The sequence below is a fragment of the Mustela nivalis genome, assembly GCF_964662115.1.
Source record: "Mustela nivalis genome assembly, chromosome: 15".
Classification (NCBI taxonomy): Eukaryota; Metazoa; Chordata; class Mammalia; order Carnivora; family Mustelidae; genus Mustela; species Mustela nivalis.
In genome coordinates this window covers 45513970-45521546 of record NC_139034.1, presented here as the reverse complement: position 1 = coordinate 45521546, position 7577 = coordinate 45513970, and the positions used below count along the sequence as shown (strand labels likewise).

Sequence of the window (7577 nt, the reverse complement as noted above, 5' to 3'; positions counted from 1 at the left end):
AAGTTATACCAAATATAAGATGGGAAAGACTATGACTTTATTTTAAAAGTCCTAAGTATATACCAGAATTGTTAATGAAATTATAAGTTCTTTGTTTATTTTATTTTGTTTTGTTTTCAGTGATCCAAAATTCATTGTTTATGCACCACACCCAGTGCTCCATGCAATATGTGCCCTCCATAATACCTACCACCAGGCTCACCCTACCCACCACTCCCCCAAACCCTCAATTTGTTTCTCAGAGTCCAGTCTCTCATGCTTCATCTCCCCATCTGATTTCCCCCAATTCACTTCTCCTTTCCTTCTCCCAATGTCCTCCATGTTATTCCTTATGCTCCACAAGTAAGTGAAACCATATGATAATTGACTCTCTCTGCTTGACTTATTTCACTCAGCATAATCTCTTCCAGTCCTGTCCATGTTGATACAAAAATTGGGTATTCACCCTTGCTGATAAAGGCATAATACTCCATTGTATATATGGACCATATCTTCTTTATCCATTTGTCCACTGAAGGGCATCTTGGTTCTTTCCACAGTTTGGCGACTGTGGCCATTGTTGTTATGAACACTGGGGTACAGGTGGCCCTTTTTTTCACTACATCTGTATCTTTGGGATAAATATAAGTTCTTTAAATTTGGGGGGATAAAGTTACTGGCTATATACTTCTCACAGATTTTTATTGTAATTTAATTATAATGTACATAATGTATATGTATATAATAAAAAAGCAACATATTCTTAGAAAATAGTTTGATGGATTTGACAAATTTATACAATGTTGCAACAACACCAAAATTCATTTTTAGAACCCTTCCTTCACACACAAAAAAATGTTCCTTTATGCCAATGATCAGCTATTTTCTTTTGTGAATATGTGAATATGTGAATGCATTCAATTGGCTAATATTTTGTTAAGATTTCTGTATCTTTGCAAGGGATATTTGACTCAGTTTTTTATTTAATGTTATGTCTTTGACTCTAGTATCAGGGTAATGCTTTCCCATTAAAATAAGTCGGTAACATTCCCTTCTCCATTACTACTTGAAATATAAAACATCTTACTTAAAAATTTTTTTTAAAAATAACCATTGAGCAAGTAGAACTATATTTTACTTTTGGGAATGAGTTTTTTTATTAATAATTAAATTTATTAAATGAATTTTTAATTAATAATTAAACTCATTATACTCTTTAAATTTATCTCATTGATACAAATTATGTACATTTTCTCATTTCCTGAAGCACTTGTTTTTCTTGTTTTTCTTTTTTTTAAATTTTTTTTAAAGATTTTATTTATTTATTTGACAGAGATCTCAAGTAGGCAGAGAGGCAGGCAGAGAGAAATGAGGAAGCAGGCCTCCTGCCGGGCAGAGAGCCGGATGCAGGGCTCGAACCCAGGACACCAGAGTCACATCCTGAGCCAAAGGCAGAGGCTTTAACCCACTGAGCCACCCAGGTGCCCCGAAGCACTTGTTTTTCATGAAATGTGTCCATTTCATCTAAATTGTCAAGTTAATTAGCATAAAGTTGTTTACCATACTTACTTATTATCATCTTAGTGTCTGTAGATAATGTACTGAGAGCCTAGCTTTTATTACAGAATGGTATTTCTTAAAATTGATCATTTATCCAAAGTTTTATCCAATTTACTGATGTTTTTAATAGAACCTTTGGTTTTATTGTTTGTTGTTGCTTTTTATATATTGCTTTATCCTCTTCTATTTCATCATCATCTGATCTATTATTTTTATTTCTTTCCTTCTGTCGAATTATATTAGGGTTTAATCTGCTCTTCTTTTTCTAACTTCTTGTGGGAGAACCTAGAGCACTGACTTTACATCATTATTATTTCATAAGACAAACATTAAATGTTGTAAATTTCGCTCTAAGCACTGCTTTAGCAGCATCTCTGAGATTGTAGTATGTAGTCTATTATTATTTAACTTGAGCTATTTTCTATTTTCTCCTATCATTTTTTCCTTTGCCTTATGGTTTATTTAGAAATGTGTTAATTTCTACATATCTATGAGCTTGCTGAATTTCTGCTATTGATTTGCAGTATGAATCCATTATGGTAAGAGATCAAATAATTTCAATCCTTTAAATTTACTAAAACTTATTTTATGACTCACCATGTGGTACATACAAATTGATGAACCATGTACATGTGAATAAATACATATTTTAGATATGTTGGATAGAGTATTCCATAGATGCTAATTAGGTCTATTTGGATTCCAACATTTCTGTATTTTCTCTATTGTTAGAGATATTTTATCTTCTTGTTCTTTTAATTACTGAAGAAAATTAATGAAATATTCATTTATGATTATTGAATTTTCTATTTCTCCTGTCTGTTCTGTAAGGTTTACTTCAAGTATTTGGAATTCTGCAATTATGTGGGTATATAGTTAAAACTGTTACATCATCCTTTTCTATGCATTCTTCTACCATTAAGAGTGCATGTAGTTCTTTTGTGATAACATGGTGGAGGGCGAGGAGGACCCTAGGCTAACCTTGTCCCACAAATACTAGATAACTATCAAATAATTCTAAATATCCAGAAATTGACCTGACACAGGCAAAACAGACTAGACAACTAAGGGTAGAGAAGAGCCAACATCAAAGAAAGTAGAAAGGGCAGTAGTGTGGGAGAGATACAAATTAAGGCCACTGTGGTAGGGAAGAGGTCTGCAGTCACAGAAAGATGAGAGACAGAGTAACAGGGGAGAGAAAATGAATCCCCAGAAAACTGGCTTAGAATGTGAGAGGAGCTGACTTCTGGGTAACCACCAGGTCTTAAAGTCTGAAAGAGGTCAGCAGGCTTAGTTGGAATAGAGCCTGGAGGGCATTGTTCTGCACTTAGAAAGAAGGGAGACAAACAACCCACAGGCATACAGCTCAGAAACAACAATCTGTAGACTGCTGGGGGCACACAATGGGGGAGGTTATTTGTTCATTTTGGAGTATATTAGAGAGAAGTAGCATTCCCAGAGAGACCACTCCAGGAACAAAGGAATAGCAGGTGCCATTTCCCTCCGTCATCCCTCAGCACAAGCACAGGGTCACCTGCAGGAACCCGTATTGCACCCATACAGGCTATCTAACTTGCTCATGTCAAGACCCAGCCCACTTCCCCCTCCAGTGCTCCAGTAGAACTGCCCTACCCTGTCTTGCTCGCCTCAGTCCCAGCACAGCAGGCAACTGCCCACAGAAGACCAGCCCAAACCCCTGCTCACAAAATATCTCCCTGCTCAAGAGTTTTGCAGAGCCTAGGATCCTATGGCAAGCAATAAATCTCTTCATAAGCAGACCACAGTACACCTAGTTAAAACATACAACATTCAGGCCAGGGACCAAAGACTGCCTGCAATAAGCAAAAAGAACCTCTGCAGATGACAGGTCTAAAGGATAAAGCAGCCAGGAGAAAACTCCCAGAAGTGCTAGGCCCTAGAGAACAGGGGACACTACACTGCAGGGCACAATATAATCTCTCCATCATAATGCTTTTACCCTCAAGGAAAGGAAATGGAGATGACTGTTCTAACACAGAGAAACAGGCAAGGAGACTTAGACAAAATGAAAGGACAGAGAAATTTAACCCAAATGAAAGAATAGGACAAGGCCATGGCCAGAGATTTAAGTGAAACAGATATAAGTAACATGCCTAATGGATAATTTAAAACAAATACTTTTAAAGATATTCACTGGATTTACAAAAATGATGGAAGGGGTACCTGGGTGGCTCAGTGGGTTAAAGCCTCTGCCTTTGGCTCAGGTCATGATCCCAGGGTCCTGGGATCAAGCCCCGCATTGGGCTCTCTGCTCAGCAGGGAGCCTGCTTCCCTTCCTCTCTCTCTGCCTGCCTCTCTGCCTACTTGTGATCTCTGTCTGTCAAATAAATAAATAAAATTTTTAAAAAATGGTGGAAGACATGAGTGAGACCTTTAATATAAAGATAAGGAATAAGATGGCAGAGACAAAAGGCTCAATAAATGAAATGAGAAAAATGATTTGCAGAATGAGTAGCAAGCAGGCTGGAAGAAGCAGAGGAATGAAATAATGACCTAGAAGACAGAGAAATGGAAAGTACTCAAGCTAAACAAAAGAGAGAAAAAAGAATTCAAAATGAGAACAGACTTAGGGAACTCTGACTCCATCAAATCATTTGTATTATAGGAGTCCCAGAAGAAAGAGAGAGAGAAAAGGGGACAGAAAATTTATTTGAAGAAATAATAGCTGAAAACATCCCTAATCTGAGGAAGAAAACAGATATGTAGATCCAGGAGGCACTGAGAATCCCCAGCAAAATCAACAAAGCAGATCCACACCAAGACATATTGTAGTTAAATTAGCAAAATGTAGTGATAAAGAAAAAATTTTAAAAGCAACAAGACAGAAGAACACAGTAACATACAAGGGAAACCTAACATGGCTAGCAGGAGGGTGTTTTTTTAGCAGAAACTTTGCAAGCCAGAAAGAAGTGACATGATATATTCAAAGTACTAAATATAAAAAATTTGCAGCCCAGAATACTTTAGCCAGGAGGGTATCATTCAGAGTAGGAGAGACAAATAGTTTCCCAGACAAACAAAAACTAAAGAAGTTCATGACCATTAAACCAGCCCTGTAAGAAATATTAAAGGGGGCCCCCGGCGGGGGCTGCTCTCCCAAGATGGCGGCTCCTCCAGGCGAGGACTTCAGCATTGGGAGCCAGTTGTCGTGCTGGATGTGCCAGGAGCAGCGGCTGCAGGGTGAGGTGGTAGCCTTCCACTACCAGTCCAAAATGCTGGCTTTAAAATGTCCCTCTTCCAGTGGAAAGCCCAACCATGCAGACATCTTGCTCATAAACTTACAGTATGTTTCAGAAGTGGAAATAATTAATGACCGAACAGAAACCCCTCCTCCCCTAGCTTCACTCAATGATAGTAAGCTTGCCAGCAAAGCACGGACAGAGAAGGAGGAGAAGCTGAGCCAGGCCTATGCAATCAGCGCTGGTGTTTCCCTAGAGAGCCAGCAGCTCTTCCAGACCATACACAAGACCATTAAAGGCTGTAAATGGCAAGAGAAAAACATCGTAGTCATGGAAGAAGTTGTTATTACACCCCCATAGCAAATGGAAAACTGTAAAGGCAAAGAGGGAAGTGCACTGAGCCATGTACGCAAAATAGTTGAAAAACATTTTAGAGACCTGGAAAGCCAAAAGACACTGCAGCGTTCACAAGCCCAGCAACCACAGAAGGAGGCTGCCCTGTCATCCTGAGTCCGCACACACGGAGGACTCTTCCAGCATCCAGCCGACCAGGCGACGGTGGGGCTTCGGCGGAGGCAGGCCGGGGGAGGGAAAGGATCCTATATTTCCTGTTGGCTCTTGTTAACAAAGGGTTGGCATTTCCAAATCTTAGACTTGAACAAACAAAACACACAACAAAAAAGAACAAGAGAATAATTTAAAAGTTGAATCACTACTTGACTAACAGACTTCGGTCCACCATGTCCTTTTCACAGCCCCCTTCTGGAACAGTAACCTTGTTAATTTTATTTTTGAAAATTCCTTTCCTGCTCTGCCCCTTCACCTTTGACTTTCCTAGTCTGTCCCTGACATTCTGTTTTTATAAGTGGCTACACTTGCCTTCTGAGTGATCAAAGAAACTTTTACATCTCCTCTTCCAAAATAAAAGTAACAAGCTGACTGTGATACTTAAGTTGAGACTAGAGCAGCAGACAGAGGTCTCACTTTAAATTTCTTTTTTTCTTTCTTTTCCTTTTTTTGCACAGGGCATGGCTTGAATTAGTTTTATTTTTCTTAACTTTAAATATATATATGAAAATATATATTAAAATGTTCTCTAAATATTTTCTGCTTCTTGCGGGTCTCTTTTTACTAGATCATGACCGCTCTTCCCACCTTATCCCTTCAAAAATAAAAACGTATTACCCTTCCCACTACCTATAGCCAGGCAACTAACTTGACTTGATTCACAGCAAGAATCTTCTGCAGCACTTTCTAGAGCCAGTGTTTGCAGGTGGGATTCGGCTGTGAGGGTTCCTGATGGCTTTTTAGTCTTTAACTGTGTGTGTGTAGCAGTCTCACATTGGGCCCGAACCTTAGGATTCTCCCTCTGCCTTTTGTATTACTTCATGGTACTAGAAGAACTTCCTCACCACTCTCCTGTCTCCTAGATGGGAGAGTCCGCTGCCCTGTCTCCTGTGCCCTCTGCAGGAAGAAAACTTTTGCATGGCACGTCTCAGCTCCTCCTTGAAGGATGATTTTCTTCCATAAGAAACCTGGAGCCCACCTCTCCCGTTCTCTCGAAGTCTGTATCCAGAGCCACTAGCCCAGGAGAAAGCTTGGGTGACCTGTAGTTTCTCTTCTCCCACCAACCTCCTGCTTTTGTGCCCTTCCCCACCCCCTTAAATTTTACAAGCTTATGATAGTTTGTATGTGCTCAGCCAATGGGCAGAATACCTGGAGAGAACTTCTGGACTTTAGCCCACCAGTTTGTCTGGTTTGACTAACCTGCTGAGCGCAAAAACTGGCACGCGGTGCCCCTGTGCCTTCAGGGCAGTCCATTGGGGCCGAGTGTGCCACCAGCTGAATATCAGGCACCTAGTAGGAAGTGGGTGATGCTCATGTGACTGGCTAGAGCTTTGGGGATGGGGTGGGGGTTAACTACTATCTTTTTGGCCATGATCTCTTTCCCCTTCCTTTTTTTTTAATTAAATAAATGGATCAAAATTAAATAATTAAAAAAAAAGAAATATTAAAGGGGATTGTGTGAGTTGAAAGGAGGGATCAAAATTGAGAGTATGAAGGTAGGAAACAAAAAGGCAGTAAAAATGAATATTTCTGTAAAAAAAAATCAAAGAATTCACAAAATAATAGGATGTAATTATGGCAACTTATACATAAAAAGGGGGAAGGAGAGCAGTAAAGAATGAATTTAAACTTAAACAACCATGAACAAATACAAACTGCTATATGCAGAAGAGGTTATGCACAATCCTAATGGTAACCCTATATCAAAAGCCACTAATAAATGCGCAAAGAATACAGAGAAAGAAATCCAAATATATCATTTAAAAAATCAGCAATCAATGAAAAAGAAAGACAAGATCAGAGAAAAACTCCAGAAACAATAACAAGTAATAAAATAGCACTACATGCACTTCTATCAATAATTAGTTTGAATGTAAATGGACCAAATGCTCCAATCAAAAGAGAGAGGATATCAGAATGGCTAAAAATAAATAAATATTTATTTCGATAAAATAGATGTTAAAACAAAGACTGTTAAAAGAAACAAGGAAGAATACTGTATAGTAATAAAGGGGCCAGTTCAAGAAGAGTATATAACAATTGTAAATATTCATGCACCCAAGACAGGAGTACCCAAATAAATAAAACAGCTAATAACAAACATCAAGGAACTAACTGATAACAGTACAATAGTAGTAGAGAAGTTTAAAACCTCACTTACATCAATAGAAAGGTTATCTAAAAACAAAACCAAAAAGCAAACAATGGCTTTTAATGGATTTAAAAGATATATTCAGAACATTCCATCCTAAA

The 7577-nt window shown here is 38.6% G+C and overlaps 1 pseudogene across 1 annotated transcript; it reads left to right on the top strand.

Annotated features, from left to right (window-relative positions):
• Nucleotides 1–4673: 4673 nt before the first annotated feature.
• LOC309848829 (protein LSM12 pseudogene) lies at nucleotides 4674–5729 on the top strand (annotated as a pseudogene). Its single transcript has one exon. The product of its transcript is annotated as a protein LSM12 pseudogene (transcript).
• The last annotated feature ends 1848 nt before the right edge of the window (nucleotides 5730–7577 follow it).